A 23,332-nucleotide genomic window follows, 5' to 3' on the forward strand; every position below is an offset into this window, starting at 1 on the left:
AATCCCTTGTGCAAAATGTAGTATTTGGATACAATGAACAATTTGTTTTTAAATAAAAAATAACTGAGTAAAGAAAGGTAAGAGAAAAAACAAAGATTCTGCAGTTTACCCACCTTCCTAGGTTATAATAATAGCTATCACACATTTATTCCTGGCCATATCTGGCTCCTAGTAAACAATGCTTTGCCATGGGCATGTTGTGAGAAGCAGAAAGTCTCATTAAGTTCTAGACATCTATTGAGCTTACACATCCAATGTTCTCAGAGGTTGTCTGTGTAACACTTGCTGTTTACCATGCGTGCTGTTCTGTCTCAAGGCTTTTCTCAATCGAAAAGACATTAAAGCTTTTCAGGGCAGATTGTGAAGTCCAAAGGTTGAAATAACTTCATTCACTACTTGCTCTTACTACCCTGGAGTGACACAAGTAGAAGAGACTCTCCTGATCCAATAACTTAGTTTTTGACCTGCTTTGCTTTTTTTGGGAGGTTATGGTTAAAGACAACTTAAAATGCAGTAATTTGTTGCGATGAATACTTAAATTTCAGCATTAAAATCCCTATGTTTTTTAGATACCTATTAACTCCTTTGTATTGACTTGCAATGTGCTACAGATAAACATTTTGGGATCTTTTTTAATATGTAGCAGTATCTCAAACTTGTGCCATGGACCACTGATCTGTTGTTCTTCCTGTTTACCTTGCAAGCACAAAGCAGGGTATAGGTGTGTTGGAAATGGACACTCTACCTTCACTTCATTGAAAAGTACTTCAAGTGGAAACTCACCTGTCCCCATTTCATTACAGGGTGCTGCCATTTTTCTTTTTTCTTCTCTTCTTGGAAAAGTTTTTCAGACATCTTGATTGGAAGGTGATGTAATTCATCATTCATTCCCTACCTGCATTGGGGAAGCCAAGATCTCCGGATAACAGATATGGGGAGCGATCACAGATAGGAGAGATTAATGCAGAAGGGAGATCATCTTGGATTTTTAAAAGTGGAACTTTACTTTCAGGGTATTAAAAGATTGTAAATTATACTCTTTTCAAGCAGTAACATTCTATAACAAGATCCATTATATCTCCATATACTACCAACAGTATCTAAAAGGCCCCTTTAATAGCTTTCACATCTCTTTTTTGTGATAACCCTTATTTCAGACTCATCTTTTAATCCCCTCACTTGGCAATCCATTCTGTATTTGGTGAGGCTGAGGACAGGATCAGACAGATAAACCCCCAGTAAAAGACGCTGATAATATCACATCAAGACATTTTCCCATGTTAAGAAAGACAGCTACCGTATTTATTTGCTTTTATGTGCCACCAGTGGTTCTGTAACAGAAAAAAAGACTTGTTTCTGTACTTGAAAATATAATCATTTTTTCTCATAAAGGAAAGCAGACTTCTAATCTTATCAACAAAAAAACATACCCACTGCTCCGAACTAGATTCAGGTCACATTCATCCCCTGAAAAATAAAGGATTTAATTGCACACAGATTTTTTTTAGCCGATTGTTATCTCAAAGTTTAAAAGAGAAGGGCTGTTAGCTAAATGTTTTTTGGCATCGCTGTGGAGCTTGAGTAGCCTCTGGGATTATAATAATTTTGTATATATTTATGTTTAGATTTCTTGGCGCTGTAAATAGAAGAATATTGCATTTGTCATTTTTAATCAGATCACAGGGTAACACTGGGTACATCTGTTGCAAGATAAGATGTCCAAGAATTCATAAACTATCCTTAGAATAGCTATAGACATAAACAGCCAAGGCAATTGTTACAATTTGTAACAAGTAATCCTAGCAACCAATTTATCTATAGAAAAATGTATTTACGGAACTGGATTTTCTATATCTATTATCTGCCACACAATCTTTTGCATGTCTACTGCTAGAGCATAAGATAGTGAATTGGACATACACCGCATGCATGAATGTGTAGTTGTAACATGATGGGCTATATGTCTAAACAATTCACATATTGAATTCGTTCATGAGAGTGCTACGTAAATAATTATGTCGTGTAATGTGCTTCCACTTTGTAATATGATCTGTTAATGTGATCGCAGCCAGGGACAAAGCCGAAAGTGAAGAGAGTACAGCTGTTTACTATACGGAAGCGGCAGGAGGTATTATGAATAGTAACTAATGAACAAATTGGTACCGATGTGGTTCACCTCTGGCAACCAGTCCTCTAACTGCTCCAAAGCCGTGGTTAGCATTGAAATGAATGGGAGTAGTTGGAACTCCTTTTCTTTTAAGTTGTTTGCGTGTGGTGTGGTTGTGGTGCATTTTTTCAGATGCTCCAAATAGCATCTCAGGACCGTATGGTACTTCCACCACTTACTTTTAATCTCTCCACATGCTCGGCTTCCTGCTCCATAACTGCACCAAAACACCTGCAAAACATGCCTGGTCTCATTCACAAAGCATTCAAAAACAGGTAATGGTGAGCAGATAACCATGGGGATCCATGCCAGTCTTTACATTCTCTAACTTGTGCAGAATGATGGCTGAACAACTTTTATTAAACAATCAATGAGTGATCATTTTATGGAGTTTATTTATAAAGCAATGACTATGACATTCAGCAAGAATTTTCTAGTGAAGAATCAGTCACTGTTATTGAAAACACCTGCATCTGGGTTGTTGGGTGTAGAATGTTCCAGGTGCATGTGTTTTTAATGCCAATGATTGATTATTCAACAGAGAATGCTTGCTAAACTTCCATCTTCATTAAACAGTGCCTACTGGAAAAAAATATTGAATTATTATATAGAGAAACAAGTAAAAGGGAATGTGTTTTTTAATCATTTATTTAGCAAAAATATCAATAGGAATAGTCGTATATTGTGAACAAAATAAGATAACACCTTTTCTACATAAGCTGGCATTGCCCCCTCCAGCAGAAACTACTTATCATGGGCACTTTTCATAGCTTTTTAGTAGTGGTTTACATTGACTTTGTGAAATATTCACCACCCCTCTAAAGTTTTACAGTTGCAATTTATTAATTCAATGATTTTCATGCTTAAATCCCCTACAACATTTTATGGGGATTTAAATCAGGGCTTCATCTAGGCCAGTTCATAACTCTTCATTTCTTCTTGAATCATTGTTTGGTGGATTTGCTATCGTGCTTCAGATCATTACTGTGTTGAAAGGTCCATTTCAAATCAATTTTTTACTGGTTTGAATACATTCTCGTTGAGTATACTTTAATATAACGGATATTATTAAATCATTTATTTATAACAGTCTTTAGTACATTGTTTCACAAAGCCTAGTCCTTGCCTAGATATTCCATTGGAAACTAGTCTTGCTCTAGTGTTTATTTTGGGCAGCAAAGAGCACTTCCCATGTCGTTTTATTGGTGCAATGTTTTTTCTAAATGTATATAAATGCACCAGCTGTTGAAAAAGTTGCCTTCCCAAATTATTATTTGGGATTTTTTGGAGATTTCTTATAGCACAAATCAGTCAACACGGAATTTGCTAGGCCAGCCAGCCCTGGGCAAATAGGTCAGATTAAATCTATGCCACTAATTAATATTTTAAATAATTGGCAATCCTGTTAAGTCCCATGCTAGACTTATGGGCATCCACAACCTTTTTTTCTGAAAACCTTTCTTTTGATCTTGGCAGAAAGAAACTGTGCATGTCAATAGCATGGACAACACCAGAACCTAAATATCTGAGGTTTAAAGAGGACCGGTTCCACCAGCATACCCCCCAAGAGTTTTTTGTTATTGGCACCAAATCTTGAAGTCCTTATTTTATTTCAGTAGATTTAAGGTGGTCTTTAATGTAGGGGTGTACTTAGTTTTTCCAGATGATAAATTGACCTATTTGTGATATATATATTAAAAACCAGGCAACTAGCATTTCAGAAGCTAACTTCAGCAATGATGGTCTTCTTATTGTCTCTATAGGTTTCCATTGAATGGCTTTAATTCTGTTAATTCCTCTGTTCCTTTGTTCATGTGCTGCAGTCTAATATTGAAAAGCATACATTTTTCTTCTGGAAGTAGGAATAATAATACTTTATACTTAAGCAAATTGTGCACAGCATGGTTTTAGAGTTTGGTATTTAATGTAGTGTAAAATCGTATTTGCTGGGCCAGCACTCCTAGCAAAGTCAGTAGCCCATTAAAGCGGTCTTCATACCCTGTGGCAGTTCGGCGTCTGTGCTGTAAGACTCACTTGGGTTGGCTTCAATAACAATATAAATGCCAACAGCAACAATTCAAGATGTGAGCAGCTCTTATGCTGGAAGTCAACCCTATAATATCCACACCGGAATTACATAGTTCGTAAATGCTGTAATAAACAGCATTGTCCCAATATGGCAAAGCTGTCCCTTTATGACTGTGGAAGGAACAGTTGACCCCACGTGTTGTTTTAAAGTCAAACTCCAGCTTCTCAAGACATGAAAAATATTAGTTTTCAAGCCTTTAATAATATAAAAAAGCAGCTGTTGTTGGAGGCACCCTATCCAATAAGAATGAAATGTAAAAAAATGAAAGTTTATTCATTTTAGAAACACTCAATATCAAAGAAATTTTAAAGGCAATTATCTTTATTTATTACCAATTAAAACAAGTCCATAGACCAACAATGAAAGAAAGGTATACATGTATCTCATGGGGTATCCACTACTTGTATTGGCCCATCTAGACATTCAATCCACTAAAGATTTTGCCACAATATGTAAAAAAAGTAGTAGGAACCTCAGCTCGGCACTTTTCACAGCAAATAAAGGAACTGCTGCTTCAGCAGTATGGGAAATACATACATGGTTGAGAGTAGGCCAAAATTTCCTCGAACTTCCGATGGTTCCGCAAAATTTCTGCGAACCAATTTTGCAAAACCATCAGAAGATCGAGGAAATTATAACAGGAGGATTCACAGGATTCCCTGGGAATCCTCCTGTTTGCGATCCCCGGCACTGGAGGTTAATTAACCTCTAGTGCCCCAGAGTATCTCTTACAAATGTTATATTTGTTACAGATACAAACGTATCATTTGTAAGAGATACTTATATTACAATGTCAGGAGGTTCTCTTGTGCTGGGCATCTTCTAAATGATTGCAGCTGTGGCTGCATTCATTGAGAAGAGTGTGCGATCCCCGGGGCACTGGAGGTTAATTAACCTCCAGTGCCCAGGGATCGCAGAGGATTTTCAGGGCTGCATGATGCAGTCCTGGAAATCCTCCTGTTCGGCGAGAACTTGACGTCTTGGCAAATCAGAAGGCCGTTCTCGCTTACATTTTCGGTAAGCGAAAAAGGCCCAATTCGCCGCGAGATTGAACCTAATATTCTCGCTCACTCATCCCTCGAGAGATTAAAAATGTGTTTCTCAACCAGGATTCCCTAAAACCCCAGGGTTCCTCCAGATGTTGCCAGGGGTTCCTTTAACAATGATCACTTTATGCCTCTTAGGTCAGTTTAACTGACACCAATTTTTATTTTTGGCTTTCTGTAAAGGTGGCATTCTTCTCAGTAGCCAGCAAAGTAGGAGATATTCTTCCTAACTACCACCACACTAATGAGCTGTGGATATAGTAATTATAACAGGGTTTCCCTGAAGACCTGAAAGTTATTTCTGTTGTCCCCCATTGTATAAAGGTCCAAAACACTGGATTAAAGCACTAAAAAAGTGTGACCCAATCTCAAGAGGGTGCTAGAAGGCAATTACTGAATACACAGGTAAGTCTTTAATAAATGGTATTAGGGACTTCACACAATGAATAAATTAATTTGAAATCATAGGAGACAGTAGGCTGTGTGCTGTGTTGGATGTTGTTCCTGTTGCTTCTAGGAGATCAAAAAGTAGTGGGTAACATTTCTTTGTATTTAATTTGTGGCTACACATTTAGCTTTTGGTCTATTAACTTATATATTTTGTGATGTAAAATAAGATAATGGCTTTCATACTATCTTTATGGTATTGAGTGTTAGTGAGATGCCCTAAAAATCCAAATATTTTGCTTTTTTTCTTATTGTAAAAAAAATCTTGTATCAGCATTGTGTATGATTTTTTTTTGTCCTATTGCTCCATTCTATATTCCAGTATACACCATATCCTCACTGTGCCCTGTGTAGCCTCATAGCTCCTCCACTGTTGGTCCTTATTCAAGTTGAATAACACCCACTGTCATTCAACCCACTTTCTCTGAGCCCAGAGATTCATAAACCTATTCCTTGGTGTTTGCCAACGGTATTAAAAATTAGAAAAATAAAGTTTTATAACACATAAAAAAGTAAAGCCTAAAAAAAACAAACTCCATTTTATTTGATGTCTATAAATTATACTGCAGACATTAAGCAATCTGGCAGTTTACTCCAAGTCTTGGCACAATTCTGTATGCTGAGTGCCACTCTGCAGCAATCTAGGTGTTGCCAAGTCACCACAGAGCTGTATGGCAGAGACTTCAATATGTTTGTTGAAGAGTATATTTCAGGAAGTGAACATGTTCTGGAACCAGGAAAAGGATGTAGTTGCAGAGTTGTACAGCAGATGATCTCTGGATGACAGCCATGGAGGTAAGTTTCCAGCAAAAAGCTCCAAGGTGCACAATTTTACAGCTGATAATATTTGGATGGCAGCCATGGAGGTGAGTATAGTGTGCAGCTTTATGTTTACCTTCAGATCAAATCTCCATGATATTCTTCTTTAGGTGTAAAATATATTTTAAACTCTGTAAGATACTAAGATCATCACTTGGTAATATTTTGTTTTCTGTCTTTATATTTTTGTTATTTTTGAATTTTTGTTATTTTCAACACATAATGTCATAATTGTGTAAAGCCAACCATAGACAATAGCTTGGGGATGGATGTTTAAAAACAACTCAGCTTATGACTTTCATCTGTCTCATAAACATACCTAATGTATAAACATATACAAACCTCTAGCAATATTTGACTTTATTAAAGGCTGCATTTACATGGGACAAGGCGCCCTCACTGTTCCCTTAGGTGGCACAGATTTGGCAGAGTTGGTCAACAGCTGTTCCCCCTAAAGCCTCTAGTTGTTTCCCCCCACAGTGATAAATGTAAGTTCATTGCAAATTGATGTATTCAATGTTATTAAAGAAATGTCATTTACTTTTTTAACAGCAAATTCAGCTGATTATCTGGATGTACCTTGCACTATGCTCAGTAGGAGGGAATGATCAGGGTTTTTACATTAGGTTCTGCAGACAAAGCAATGTTCTGACTCTCTAACAGACTGTGGATAGCTATTCACTGATAGGGCTATTCATTTTGCAGCAAGGACTACAGCAGCAAGTTTGTCAACAATACTTGGGATTTGCCTATGGACGTTATGCATGGTTCCACTGGCAAAATCTGCAAGGATTTATAAATTGTTCCAGGTGCATTGCATTACTAGTATGGGCAGTCTACATTTTAAAGTTTGACCATAAAACATACTATTATCCATGTTAGGATATGAGAGCTTTGTATTTGCACTGGCTAGGGCACCAGGCAACCCCACCTTACCCTATAGTGCAGTGCTTGGGCTTGGCATTGCCAACTAGGCAGCTAGCTCCCTGGTAGTAATTAATGCATGCCCTGGTAGTGTGCTGTGAAAAACAATGTTGATCACCCACTTTTAAGGATATTATTATCTAACTTAAGAAACTATAAAAAAAGGTAAAGGACCACTATAAAATTTTATTACATTTTAAATCAGAATAGTAATTTGATATCCACAGTTCCCCTTAATAACTTTTCCTGGCAATTTCAGTCCCTGGGGGACTAAGACCTGACTGTTCTTTATGCGCATGCTTGTATTTCCAGAAAACTCAAGCCACTCAGGGGTCCAGTGAACCTCATGGGGTAATAGTTTTTACTGTGTTAAAGATCACAGCAAAAAAACAAAACAAAACACCAGCATTCACCAATTCTTACACTTTCACCTGATTAATTTCTTTAATAGTGAAAAGTTTTTGCCTGATTTATAGTTAATTTATTTTGTTCTGATTTTTAAGCTTACACCTACATTAAATTTAGCTTTGTAATCAGTATTTTATTGTTGTTGAGTTCTCTACAGTACAGTATAACTAATAGGTTTATATGTGAGTATGTTTGTGTAATTTGGTAACTCCTACACAAAGTTGCCCCTAAAGTGCTTTTTATTTGAAACAGCATTGATCTTAAGAGAAACATCATTATTTTCCATTGTGGTCCTAAAGATTGCAAGGTTTGCTTGAAATAGGTTATAAAATTCCACATAGCAGAATTAGAGAAATGTTTAAAACTGCTGACTGACCGAAAAAGAATAATACTAATCCAACTTTACTTTCAACCACAGGGATAACCTGTGTGTATCATATTGTTATTAAAAAATATATATGTATATACATGTATATATATATATATATATATATATATATATATATTTACGTTGTACGTTAAATTCTTCATAAATTGTCTAAAAGTTTATTTACTGCTTGTTAAAGTGGAAATACTAAAGTAGGTTTTACTTTTAAGAATCCACCATCAGGCAGGTAATTATTGCAGAATGGGACAGGCGATATATCTTCTGCAATAATCCCTTCTACCTGCCTGATTGCTTTGGGTATCTGGCAAAAACTAAGCTGCGCATGCCAGTGTGCCATGTATTGTTCTGTTGACTATGAACAGTCCTGGTCTCAAAATCCCCTGAAGAAGCCTCCTAGCGAAACACGTCGGGACCGAGACAATATCTGTTTAGTTCAATATATGTGATATGCAAACCAGTAATGTAATGTATTACAAACTAGCATAAGAAGCAATATGTTAGTTGATGATTTTTTGTTTTGTTGGAATTTGCCAATCAAAGCTAACATGTTCTTTAAAATGATTTAATTTATTTATATCGCTGTCTTCAAAAGCCTGTCCTTTCTTCTTATTATCTTTTATGAGATATATGTCCAAATACACTGGCTAGGCAAGTATCACAGTTAACAATCTTCCTTTTGGTAGACCATTCAATATATTAAACAGCTGTGGCTACTTGCTGGCTCCAAGTTCAAACAGCCTACTGTCTACTCATTAATTAATAACAGGGTACTACTATTTTGCCTATAAAGAAACAGATAATGACGTATTGCAGCCCAATCTGTGGGTTAGTAATAATGGTGGGTTTTTTTTTTCACTTTTCCTGTGTTTTCAGTCTGTATATGAGTTGACTACCTTGGAGCCTTGTGTCAGTCTGGAGCAGGAAAACCAAAGCTGACATGTGCGATATCTAACAATGGAGGACAATTCCAGCTCTGCTTCAATGGCTTGGTTTCTTGTCACCCATCAACTTCTGAGCTATGGTTAGAAAATGATATTACCTATATGCACATTGATATAACAGTTACCCATACTAAGTGTAGCTATGTAAATATTAGCTGACTATGGCAAAATACAAAACTTCTTCATGTAGCTTTGACATATCAGCAGTAGACACTATTAACATCAGTCTGTGCCCATGGGAGCTTACAATTACATTTACCATCATCAGTCGTACACACCAGTGCAAATCCAAACTGAAATGTATCAGTATCTATATATATATATATATATATATATATATATACTGATTTTCTCCTATACCTCTAAATACTTACGGATTTCTTCCTATACATATATATATATATTTATATATATATATATACACACACTGATTTTCTACCTATACATCCAAGAGATTTGCAGTAATTTCTTTGACAATGCTTCATTTACTTTTCTCTCTGGAAGATGATGCATTTCTGTTTAGGCATCATCTATGGTCACCCCCTTCTTCATTGACTGACATTTCGAAGACACAGTCATCTAAATCATGGTGCTTGTGCTATTCTTGGCTGTATTCACTAATTTCTGGCACAGATCACCCAGGACTACAGACTCTTTCCTTTGGCCTGTTACAAAGGTACAACTTTAGTCTGATCGGGGGGATGAGAAGATTGAAGAAATGCTTCCCACTGCCTGCAGCTGACTGATCTTATCATCTCAGCTTAGTGTAAGACTGGATAGGAAAAATTATATCTCACGTAAGGAATTTGCTGCTTTATTGGAAAAAAATGTTGTTGGGTTTTATTATATATCAGGAATTTATTTATGAGGTGTAAAGTTACTGGAGAGTACAATTGAAAATGAAACTCCACCCTTACTGTCCATCTTGTACTGTTTTAAAAGTTATGCACTGCACCAACTCAAATGAAGCACACTGTAATTCCTGGCTGATGGCATCCAGAACAGATATCTAACCCTTTGCTCCACAGCCATACTGGCTCACTGTTTTTTATTTTTTGGATTTAGGTATTTTCAATCATGGAGATTCAGCATAACATATGTGTGTCACCACAGCTTCCTATTTTCCAAAGGTTATGATCCCAGCACCATGCAAACCCCTTCACCAAGCCATGATCTGTCTGGATTCCAAAAAGTACAAACTGATCATATCACTAAAGTCTAAAATCAGATATGTTTCAGATATTTAATATTTATTTGAAATGGTAGTTCCACGTTGGTGAGGAGGGGAAAAGAAGAACTGCGGAGGCAACCTATTAAATTAAACATTAACTTTAAACAATGCTTTTGGAGCAATATCAGTTACCTAATCCCTCCTACACCATACTGAAATATCTGCACATAGAACATCAAACATATTGAAATGTGTTTTCTTTATTCTATATTTTCACCATTCAAAGAATGTCCTGTTGAAAAACAATAATTTCACTCTGGCAGCTACCTTTATTTTAGTTATGCGGCCGCATTAAATGTGTGTTTTGTTGTGGGCTGCCATATGATATATGCTTTGGAGGGCCATTTAGAATAGGGGGTTCCATGGCACACAAATGTAAAATGCATTACTGTGCGGTGCAGTGATGTGTGTGCACAGATGTGTATGAGTGCTAAATGGTATTTGGTAGCAATAGTCGCCTATGTAAAGGTTGTATTTCCAGTAAAAAACATTAGATTAGGAAGAAGAAGTTGAAAAGCTGTATTCGTTACTTTTCTCCAGCTTCAGAAGAATCTTTCTGTGTTCGTGTGAATTACACCTAACAGGAACTTTCCATTCTCTCTGCCAAGCGGGTGGCTTTTGGGGTTTTTTTGTTAGTTGTTTTAAAAGCAGAGGAAGAGCCATATAATTATAAAGGTCTGTGTGTTTGTGGCCTTTTTAACATCCCACATGAATCTCTAGACTTCGGATGTAAGACTAAAGCAATTTACTGGTGTTAAACTATGTCTAAGAAAGCCAAATCTCTCGTAAAGCAGGTCCCATAAACTCATCCTGTCTGGACAGTCATTTTCCCACATTCACTTCCTGTTATTTCCGCTCAGTGATATTTCAGATCCTGTTTGCCTCAGTTCACCCACTCTGCAAAGGAAATATTATAGATGCCATGTTCCATTCATGACTTTTCTCCTTTTGAAAGATTTACTTGTCCCAGTTAAGGTGCAGTATTGTCCTCTTGTCTCCTTCCTCTCCCATAGGTTCTGCATTGTTGAGGTTAGGGGAAGCTGGTGTTACAAAACTATTTTTACTACTTTTATTATATTGATTGTATGTAAAAGGTTAGATACTAGTGATATTTACTAGGTAGCTAGGGACACCATGTGTCCCACTGAGGCTACCTTGATGGACTTTACTGATCATAAAAAACATGTAATTTTAATAAATGGTAAATATTTTACCCTATAGTCCGTTTTTTTCTCAACAAAGGTTCTGTGGAATCCTAGGGTTCCTCCAAAGGTTGTGGGGGGTTTCTTAAACAATTAGCAGTTTGTGCCTCTCGGGTCAGACACAACAAGATTTTTTTGGCTATCTGTAAGGATGACATTCTTCCCAATGACCAGCAATAAAAAAGACATTCTCCCTAAAGACCATTGCTCTAATAATGTATACTGTGAGCTGTGGATATAGTAAATATAGCAGGGGTTCCCTGAAGACCCATGAGTTACTTCAAGGGTTCCTCCATAACAAAAGGTCCACAAAGACTGCTATAATCATTTTAGGCTGTAATAACTTTATTCTGTATTTATTATACATTTTTGGTGTTGGCTTTCAGACTCAGAGACGTCTAGGGCTAATGCTGATAGCAAGGATGGTTTTGGACAAAATTTGGTGCAAATAAAAAATGGAGAATCGAAATACACAGCACTCCAGTTTCTTGCAGCCCACCATTTTGTAATTTTGGGCCCAGGAGAAATTGGGGGTCATGGTCAATTGTCCAGTTTGCTCAACTCTAAAATCAGCCCTGTTTGATGGCTTCAATATACCTCTAATAGGATTAAAAAACAAACACAATGGGCCTCATTTATTAATGCACAATATCAGTGATCCAGCAAACCTGGAATGTTTTTTTTACAAAATCATTTACTATTATTTGGCAAATGTTTCCAATCTAGAACCAGATCTATTTAGGGTTGTTGGATCACCCAGATTCTCCCATGATAATCTATCATCTCCAGTCTTGGAGAGCCCTGATAAATTAGGCTTGACATCTATATGAACATCCCTGCACTGAACTGTGCATTGAGCTATAGAAATGACTAGATACTGTAGTGTTGGTGCCCAGACAATCCAATCCTCCCATTTACCTTAATTTGAATTTACTATAATCCATTTTGGACAGATTTCACAGATTCCTTAATTGTGGGTAGGTGGGCTTGGCACCTAAGTCTATGTAAGGCTATGAGTTTTAAAGATTAGAGAGATTTTAGAAGATTTTGATTTAAAAAAAAAATTATTTGGATTCCAACACTTGGAATCTGTTATCAAACTTTGCAAATAGCTGTGGCCTTTTGGACTTCCAGTCTTCTTGTGCTATCCTCATGCAACTTTCTGTTATACAGAAGCCATCCCTCTGCAGACTTGAATAAGGCAGATTTTTCCATTCCACATTCATACTTCATCATTAGTTGCTGGCTCTGTGAAAAAACTGCAAGACCACTGCATACCACCCAACCTTCCTCATCACATGAACCATGAGGTATCTAAGCACTTAAACCTGCTGAGATATATTTTACTGCTATTTAAGCTTTATGTTAGCACTTAAAATGAGCTAATGCAATAAATCAAAGGACCGTTGAAAAGTTTTGTGGAATCTAACAGCTTTGGCATAGTAGTTGTTTTTTACACTAGAGCTAAAAAGAGGGACACTTCAGGAGTGAAGGGGGACAGGGAGATCTGCTTCCAAAAGAGGACCAGTCCCTCCAAGTAAGACAAAGGTGTGAATTCTTCCAATGGAGCCAGTGTAGGCAGCAGCCAGTAAAGGTCTCCAGCAGAACTAAGTCTTTAGTGGGCTATATGGTTGGAATGGGGGGTATAGGGGGTGGCATATTGCCCCAACATGCTTATGAGTACAATTATTCTGTATTATTCTTTTTTAATTTCCTTCTTTTAGCTTTATGTACTTTGATACCGGCACTAGAGAGTTAGGAAAGCAAGGTCATCTGAAGATATCAGCTATTGGGACTCTTATGTTTCTATTAAATTTGACTGGGGTGCATCCTTAATACGAAAATGTGAAATTGTATATCTGAATTAGATGTAGACTGTGGTAAAATGCATAGAGAAGACACATCCTTGCTACCTGGGCTTTTTCTTCACCCAGTTAGGAAGAAGTGCATCAGGCCAGCCTTTTATTTTATATCACTCTGTTACAGTTCACAGGGATGGTTGCAAATGATTCAACAGAACTTATTTTAAAATAAACAGTGTGGACATATAAGTATATATGGAGTGTTTCCAGGAATGTAGCAGTTCAATGACTACATGTGTTGCTTGAAGTGGCTCTTTAAAGAACTTGTATAATATCACATTTTGAGAAGAACCATAGATGACCATTGGTGACTCTGTGAAATGATTGATGGAAGCCATGAGATGAATCGCTGTTATCTTCTGTCCCTTGTTGAAAATACACATTATTGATCTCTTCTTGCTGTGTCTCCGGTATGATAGTCGTGGGTTCTACAAAAGGCTGAGTTCCCATGTGTGGTGGCAGATAACTGCGTAGAATTATTTGGTTTGTCTTTGTTTTGCCTATAGGGAATATATCTGATCCAACATTACTAAAACCATTTTTTTCCGGTTCCAATAAATCATCTTTCAACTTTAGCTGCATCAGAGGACATTTAGCAGCGACGTTCTTCTAATGTTACTGTTATGACATTTATGAAGCTTTTGTCCGACATATTTCTATTAGATGATGTCTCCTTGGGCAGTTTGCCTGTCATCCAAAATCTATGACAGCTTTGTTGTTTGAATGCCATAGTTGGTGTTTATTTCTTTGTACATACAAGAACACAGGGATTTATCATAGTGGACTGAAAACTGTACATTATGTCAAGAATTCTTGCACATCCAGCATACATTAGCCTCCTCCTCCGCCTTCTCCTTCATCCTTTTATTCTACTCAAGAACAGTGTATCATAAACTATTACCTTTTTTGTCTTAATATAAAAATGTATTTAGCTTTTTTTTCATACTTTGTTCCATTTAATGCTGATCTCCTGAACCATCCTTACACCATTTTTGCCCATTGCACTTCAGCATGGTTACATTGCATTTCTAAGGACATATATTAGTAAAGTGGGTTTGTGGTTCCTAGCAATAAAGATTCTGCCAACCTCTAATATTTGGTAACAAAAAGAAAGAAGGGAGGTTGAGAGGAGTGTTTTTAGTGGTGGGTGTATTTTTTAGTTTTAAGACAGTTACATGTAAGTAATAAAGTGATTTGCCACCTTGATACATAGGTGAGTAATTATACATATAAAGTACTAATCAGGTTGACCCCATTAGTTATAATGTGGGTTATATTTCAATTACTAGAAAAAGTCTGCCTATTCAATTCAGGACACATAGATAAAAAATTGGCCTCAGGTCCCAACGCGTTTCACCCTATGGGCTTCCACAGGGGATAATTAGAGCCATCAAGTAACTAAGTAGCTTATGTGTTTCACCTTGGGGGAAATCATCTAGTCATTGAGTGGATGGAAATTAAGAGAAAGTCTGATGGTAACATTTCTTAAACTGGGTGAGAGAGGTTCAGTGTTTCTGCTCAAATTTAAGGATGGCCTGGGAGTGGCAGAGATACAAATCCCTTGTAGATAGCGGGAGCACATTTCCCAGGACATGTTTTGTGACAGTAACAACAGTGAACTATCCTTTTAATTAAACCCCCCCTGTTGTATTCCCCAATGGGTAACAGCAATGGGAACCCAATTTGGAGACAAGACAGAACATTGTCACCCTATAACACAAAAGGACCATCGTTGTATTATCATCAGGTATCATTTGAATGAGAGCTGCAGATTTAAAAATTACTTAACGTATATATAAACCTTAAATGCTACAGACTTTTTTTATGAATCTCTTGCAATGTTTCTTACCTGATGATATGGCAAGTAATGCACTTCTTGTTGTAGACTGACAATGATAAGTCACTGTCTTTAAAATTACCACGAACGTTGTCAGTCAGTCCTGTTCATTCCTGATGATCTGACATCAGGACACAGGGCAGGCAGACAGCACTGCTACTAATTGGAAGGCTGTTGATTAGCAGGTAAGAAACTTAGAAAAAGAAGAATGAAATGATATGCTAAAGAAAACCATATATAGTGAGGCATAATGCAAAATATATATATTTGGATTGACATATACTTCAATATGCAAAAGTATATATGAGATTTAAGTGATTAGGTTGACTATTTCTTTTTTGTCATAGTTCTGTGGCTTGATGATCCAAGGTAATACTAAAATCACAGCAGCCACTGCAGTTTTAAATAATTCTACGCAGCAGAGATCAGCTTTAGATGCTTCTACCGTAGTAAAGGGTCAGAGATTTATCTAGAAGACAACAAAGGAGAAAGTTTTCCACTGAGATTTACTCAGCAAAAGAGGAATGACTGTAAAAAAGAAAGCAATTTCTGCACTTTTTCTGTCTGCTGTGCAATTTTTGCCTTATAAATCAGATTCAGCTAAAAAAAACAAGTTAATGTTAATGTAAAAAAATGGTGTAGAAAAGCTTTTATATCTTTGCAGCACTTGGAACATTTTTGCATTGTATTCACTTTTTTTGAAAGTACATGTAGTGTCAAAAAATTTTTAGGTGTTGATAGAGAAATGAACTGTTAAAATCTAATTTTTTTCCTGTCTGTATAAACCAGATCCCACCTGCCAATGAGCCCTGTACTGTCTTTGCTTTTCTCTTATTTTTGGTGTTGGATGGACTGGTGGGCTTGGCCATCTTTTTTCTTCTCACTTTCAGGTTCTTCTTTATGAGATTTGAAATTTCAATGCAAAGGTGCAAGATCAGGTGATGTGTATGCATGCAAATGTAAAAAAAGCTGATCCTACTGCACATGTGTGAGAACAGCACTTTTATTTTTACATTGGCAGCACGTGGGCAGCACGGTGGCTCAGGGGTTAGCACTCGGGCCTTTGCAGCCGGTCCTAGGTTCGAATCCCAGCCAGGACACAATCTGCATAGAGTTTGCAGGTTCTTCCCATGTTTATGTGGGTTTCCTCTGGGTACTCCAGTTTCCTCCCACATCCTAAAAACATGCAGTTAGGTTAATTGGCTTCTCCCTAAAAAATTGACCCCAGACTACATTAATTATATACGACTATAATAGGGACATTAGATTGTAAGCTCCTTTGAGGGACAGTTAGTGACACGACTATGGACTTTGTACAGCGCTGTGTAATATGATGATCACCCAGCTTTACTGATGAAAGTGTATCCTCTCCAGCCTTAGAGAACTTCAATAAATCAAGGTCTTTATTTGTGTTCTGGTGACAACTCAGAATGTTGCATTTTCACTTTCTGTCACAAAGACAATGGTCAGCAGGACAAAAAGAGAAGCAAAATTTACATGGGATGGGATCACAGCCTGCAATAAAAATTTGTACCTTGAGGGAAACTGCAGTTACCAGATTACAGAAGAGCATAGTGATTGATTTTTAGTTATAGAGGAAAGGGAAATATAATGTAGCACAGAAGTCAAATTCTGTATGCCAGCTGTTGCCCTGCACTACACACAGCAGTAGTAGTTGTAATTATTAGTATGTCAGTGAATGCACACATGGTTTGTCTTAATGCATTAGAGGGAATAGAAAGAGTAGCAAATTGAATACTTGGCACTGAGTCATTTTCTTCAACTTTGCAAAGAAATCACAATTATATGTAAGCTTTTGGGTTGAATATAGCCCTTGCATTATTTATATGTGAACCCTAATCATTTAAATAAAGGGTATGCACACAAAAAAGTATGCACATATTGCATATGATTCATTGCATTCATGCTTACATTTCCAGGTGTAGGATACAGTGAAATGTCCAGTGCATATGCAGTTACAGATTACAGGAATTAATTTTATGTAAAGTGAACAGTGGTGAATAATTTCCAAACTCTTGCGCTATGACAGTGCAAAAATAGTTCTCTGGCCAAAGCGTATGTGCACTTCCTAGTGATAAAGTATAAAAGCGGATCTTGAAAAATAACATACTGCTTCTGGTAAACCATGAAGGCAAGGAACCCTCTTTTTACATCTCATCAAATATATTAGTGGGAGACCCATTCAAGAAGCTGTATCCTATGTGCCTCCCTTCCCAGCCAACTTTACACCCTTGTACTAATTCTAGATCAGTGGGAGTGCCATATGTCAGTCCTTTTCTTATCTAATGTAGACAAATTATGCATTTGATACCTATTCTTCATTGGTCCTATTGGAAAAGCTGTCCATTGACAGAACTGCATGGTCCTACCACTCTGGCTAACATAGATCCTGGCTTTTGTGCTGTTTTGAAAGCCATGATTGCTGGGTTTCCCTGTTCACCAATTCTGCACTTAGCAAAATCTGGCAGTTGGGTGGTAAACAGGCAAAGTTATTGCAGAATGGACATAGCCTGTCTCTTTCTGCAATGCCCACCTGCCTGAATCACAGGTGAAACTTAGATTTTAGTTCTATTTTATGAGTAAAAAGAAAGCAAAAATACAACAACAATCGGCAATTATTCAAGTTGCTTCATGTATAGGATTAATTTACCACACCATTGTTATGCATGTGTGTTACTTTTAAGTTTAAAGCATTGGATTAGTAGCTGTTACATATTAATACAGTTTGATTTTTACAAGGTCATTGTAGAATTGTCTAATGAACTGTAAATGCCATACATTAACTGTGCACTCCCTATAGCAGAAATACAGGGAAAAAAAGCTTGAATAAATCAAGATGTTTCTAGGAATCTGAAATACAACATAAACGCTACTAAAACAACAATCTGCACTATCTTTTAAGATTCAATTATAATTTTTATCACTGCACATGAGACAAAACCTCTGAAATGTAGATAACCAAGGCCCTAGTAGGCACACCCATACCCTAGCAACATATGAAGTACTTAGGGGGTTTAACCAATATTTGTTATCTTTTTTGTGAAAGCATTTTCCAACGCCAACTACATTCATATTTGCAGAACATGCTTTTTATTGCAATGAGCAGACACCCCTGTATTTCTAGTTTATCCTATAAAGAAAAAGAAGTCTCCTGGGGAAATCCATTTCAGATGCCTATGGAATCAGTTCTGCATGTGCATGGATATTGTTAAGAAAATTCTCTCAATGGTTAAAGTTTTCTAACTGGCATCTGATGTCTATTGATACTCTCAGACCAAATAAATAATCAAAGCACAAAACAGAAGAAAGATTTGAAAATGCTTACGATAGCTAAACTAATAATTTGTTTTAAAATCTTGATGTACTTTTTACACTTTTGGTCTGGAATGCAATAAACTAAAGGGGACGCACTAATCTGACCTCTGTTCTGTGTCCACTTGGTTGGTTAAAAGGGTAAATTATTGGTTAATGACTGCCTTGACTGTATATGATGTGAAACTAAATGAGGAAAGGTTCAGTTTGGGAGTAGGGTTGATTTGGAGCCTAGTCAGTGGTTGGTAGGTGTGGTGAGAGGACAGCACAACTTGTCTTTCTTAGCTCAAGTGGTGACTGGGCAGCACTTTGACGTACTTGTTTCTGTGTGTATAATTTTGAGATCCCCTGCCAAGTGGAAAGAGAATGTAACCACAGATGAACTGAAGCAAAGAATTTTTCAGGCCACCGATCCCCATGTATAAGCCTCAAATCAAGCTTCCATCACAATATGTTATCTGTACGAGAGGCAGGATGATCAGGGAGCAAGTTCACATCACTAATATAGACTAGAAGGGCCGAGATACCATTGGAACTACACAGATCCCCAAACATCATGTAGATGTCTGACAGAAGTGCCTTCTTGTGTGTAACATAAATATTCCAGACTGCTGCCTTCCCAGCTATTCTGATGGGTCTACATTTTTTCTATCCTTATTTTCAGTGGCATACCATAGTATATTGTGTATATAAAGATGATCCAAACCTAGCTTAGAACAATGGTTATTTTTAAAGTACATCCTTGTACATCATAAATATGCAGTAGTCTTACCACACCTTGGCAAAATGCTGTTTTCAGACTTTTTCTCTTTAGTCCTGGAAGGGGAAGCTCAAGACAGTTGGTCTAGTGGGACAGGAAGCAAAAATCTGGCCCTGCATGTGAAAAGTGGAGAGATGTAAGTAAGATTTGTAGGTCTGACCAACACATAGCCACCCAAGAAATGGGAATTTGAAGCATACTTCTTACTTGTTAACTAGGCAAAACCCTAAGCATCTGAAGCGTGTTGCATTTGGATCTTTCCCAAGTGGAAAGAGACAGCCAAGATACTTCCGAGAAGATGACAAAATACTCTAATTTTATTGCAGATTTAGGGAGGTGACTTGTTAAAATATTGCAGATTATAAAGAGGTCAAGACTGCTACAGTAGAAGCCATTGAGAAGACCATAGATATAAACTGCACCCTTAATACTTAGGTATAGTAGTCACTTTTAGTGTTTTTATGCATTTGTCAAAAACTGGATATAAAACGAATTAGGGAAACCATACACAACTGAACTATGTCACAATACAGATCAGTACAGTAACATGTCGGTGACTTTCATGTTTCTAATACTCTACAAGACTGTTTGTTTGGCTGGTTCAATAGAAATGTTAGGCATGTAAGGCTTGGTTTGTTTCCAGCCTCTCAGTGTTATTCTATGGCATTCCTTTGCATGCCATTCTCAGCAAGCGCCTGAGTGCAGCCTGGAATGTCTCTGACCCACCTTCATTAGCGAGGAGCTGAGTCGACATACATTAAGAGGCAATGATAGTCCTGGGCATTCGAGGAAAGATTTATATGAAACATTTTATATAAAGGAATGCATATCTCTTAATTAGCCATAATGACTTGTATAAACTAGTGAATGAATCACAGAACAAGCCACTCATGTCAGTTTACTATAGGGTGTACAGTAAATACAGTGCAGATGTTTGTAATGAGAAGTATTCTGTAAGATATAAAGAAATTAGACTTTCTATATTTTATCAATATAGATGTTCAATGAGGTGAGCTAATATCCAAAGTGCAAAAAAAGTTTTTAATGATACAAATGGTAAACATTATTTATTAAAACTGTAAAAATGTAAATTCTCACCCTAATTCAATACAGTGGAAGAAAGAGGAACAATTAAAAAGTGTAGAAACGGATACAAACCAAAATTTAATTTGATAACTTCTAAGCAGTTCATGGTAGATCCTAGTTGGGTACCATATGTTCTGCACCTAATGTTTAACTCACTTTTTATTAGGTGAGCCACATAATCAGCTCTAATATTTATTGCAAGCAGCATGTAAAAAAGCATAGAAAAAGCAAATGCTTATAATCTTCATTCTCTATTTCCAGGGTCTCCATGATTTCAACAAGGATGTCAGGGAAATATAAGAAATTGTCTTGGGGTTTAGGCATCTGCCAAAAATGATCCATTTTTTGTGAACTGACCTTCTAACACTATTTAGGTGAGGCTTGTGCACAACCAAAAGACTAAAAAACAAGATTATAGCACTAGTTACATGAATAATACACAACTATATTGTTATTTTAGACATAATTTTATTGTTAGAAAAAAGCCTTGGTTATAGGATTATCATGCCTCCAACAGAAAGAACTAAATTTAAAAACAGTTTGATGTCTACTACTTTTTATACATAGCCATTTTACCTTTCAGGACTTTTTGCTACTGTTAATGGCAGAAGCAGGCTTGGTATGGTCCTAGTGTGGAAATTGAAGACCAAACTTTCTGAATTTAAACTTTTGTGTAAATACCACATGTAGGTAATTGTAATACTTCAGTTTTCTTTTTCCCTTGAACTGTTTTGACTGTCACTTCTGATCTAATTACTGATTGCTTAAGGTTTTATAGATCGATCCTGCTACTTGAGGGCTTTAGGGATTAAGAGATCTTTTCACATCTCCAAACACACCAGTACCAGATATGACCTTGCTTGTTGAGTAAAAACTGTTCGGAATTTAAGTACCATTCTCTGTTTTAATAACGTGTTGACAAAAATGAATCTCATATGTATGAATTTAAAATAAAAGGAAGACCCACACAATACCAGAATGTCATAGCTAATAATAAGGATTGGGGACCTGGGGTCCACTAGAGAAAGCTTTTCTGCCATTTTGTCAGACAAAAGGGGCCTGTGGCACAGCAGAGGGTCATATGGCTGTCCTGAGACTTCCATATGGCAAAAAACTCTAACTTTAGGAGCAAATCACCATGGTCTACTTTGGGTTTTACCAGTCCTTTGGTGAACCAGCCAGTCCAATCTTTGGTGAAGATTTGTAACACCAAAATAACAGTGAACCAATGTACCAATAGCATAACCAGTACCTTCCCATAGGTAATTTGTCAGTCATGTTACCACTATGTGGAGGGTCGTTACACACACCATGACGCCTAGAATAATAATAGTGTTCTTAAAGTATGTTGGGCATGGGTTAGAATTGCTTGAGGTTTCCCGTTTGGAATTACAGTCATTGTACATATATATATATATATATATATACACACACACACACACAAAGAGAGCAAGAGAGACAGAATGACAGGCGGAGAGAAAAAGTGACCAGCCAGAGCTGGTAGTAGTATATACTGAAGATAAGGTGTAATATATCAGCATTCTAAAGCCATGAGGGGAACATGAACCTAGGAAGTGAGCTCACTCTACTGACGACAATCTTTTTTAGCAGCTGTAGAATACAATTTCCAGTAAATGCAAGATATATATGTACCAGGCCATGGAACTCACAACTCTGGAATGTCATATTAAACCTGAACTCAAAACAGATATAAAAAAGCTGCAGCTCTGTATTTATAGGACATCATTATTCATTTTTTGTTTTTTTACAAAAAGTGTCAATATCAAAATTTTACTTTAGCTTCTTGCGGCAAGGCTGGGGACAGGCCATTTGTGCTGCTCTGCTTGTGTGCTAACAAGAGATGTGCTGATAGAAGGAGAGCAGAGTGGCAGAGAGATCAACCCATTCATCTGCTGCTTCTCTGTTAACTGTCTATTAACTGGCTTGGGCAGAAAAATAAACTTTAGGTGTTACTTATTTGCAGAAGAGAAATATCAAGGTTTCTGCCCTGCCAGACTGTGCTTTTCAGGCAGAACTGTATGGAAAAAATCTAAATAATTTTGACAAGTAAAACAGCTTTCATAGATGTATTTCATCTGTGTATTCAGCTGCTTGCTGGAGTTCAGCTCTCTGAGAGAGACTCAGAGACTCTGTCACCAAACCATTTCAACAGTGATCTACCCATCATAATATATGTGCATATTTACCTGTAAATGCTCCCTTGTGTGGATATAAAAAAGCCTTTAGGACTATTGGTGGCTGCCATTTTGAATATGATGACATCAGCCCCAGCGGACTCGCAGATTAAGTGACACTCCAGCAGCCATTCTCAACCGAGGGATCATTAAACCTTAGGTTCTTCCAAAGTTTGCTAAGGATTCCTTGAGCTTTGACTGATTGACCTCCTATTTGATGATGCCTATATAATTCTGGCACGAACACCACTTGGCAGAGCCATTGGAATGACCCCAGTGGTCTTTTTTTAGGTGTACAGGGGGTATTTTTATAACTGACCACTATGTAAGGTGCATTATTCTCCCAAGTTCCTGATAAATTGGTTTCAGTAGAGGTTCTTCTAGACCTGAAAGGATCTCCTAGGTTTTTTATTTGTAATGGTGAGGGGAGGGAAATTTGGATAGGCCAAAACTGAAAGAATTTCACAGAAATAGAAAAAAAACACTTCTAAAAGAAACGAGGGATAGAACATTCAGAAAAGAACGAGGCTAGAATATTGACTTTCCTAAAATGGTCAAGTTTCCCTCCACAATTAAAAGCATTTTGCAAGTGAATAA

At 37.0% G+C, this 23,332-nt stretch overlaps 1 long non-coding RNA gene across 1 annotated transcript in view; it reads left to right on the top strand.

The window, feature by feature from the left end:
- LOC140344892 (uncharacterized) overlaps window positions 1-23,332 on the top strand; it is a 266,326-nt gene that overhangs the window by 24,525 nt on the left and 218,469 nt on the right. The window lies entirely within an intron of this gene.

The sequence above is a fragment of the Pyxicephalus adspersus genome, chromosome 1, assembly GCF_032062135.1.
Source record: "Pyxicephalus adspersus chromosome 1, UCB_Pads_2.0, whole genome shotgun sequence".
Lineage (NCBI taxonomy): Eukaryota > Metazoa > Chordata > Amphibia > Anura > Pyxicephalidae > Pyxicephalus > Pyxicephalus adspersus.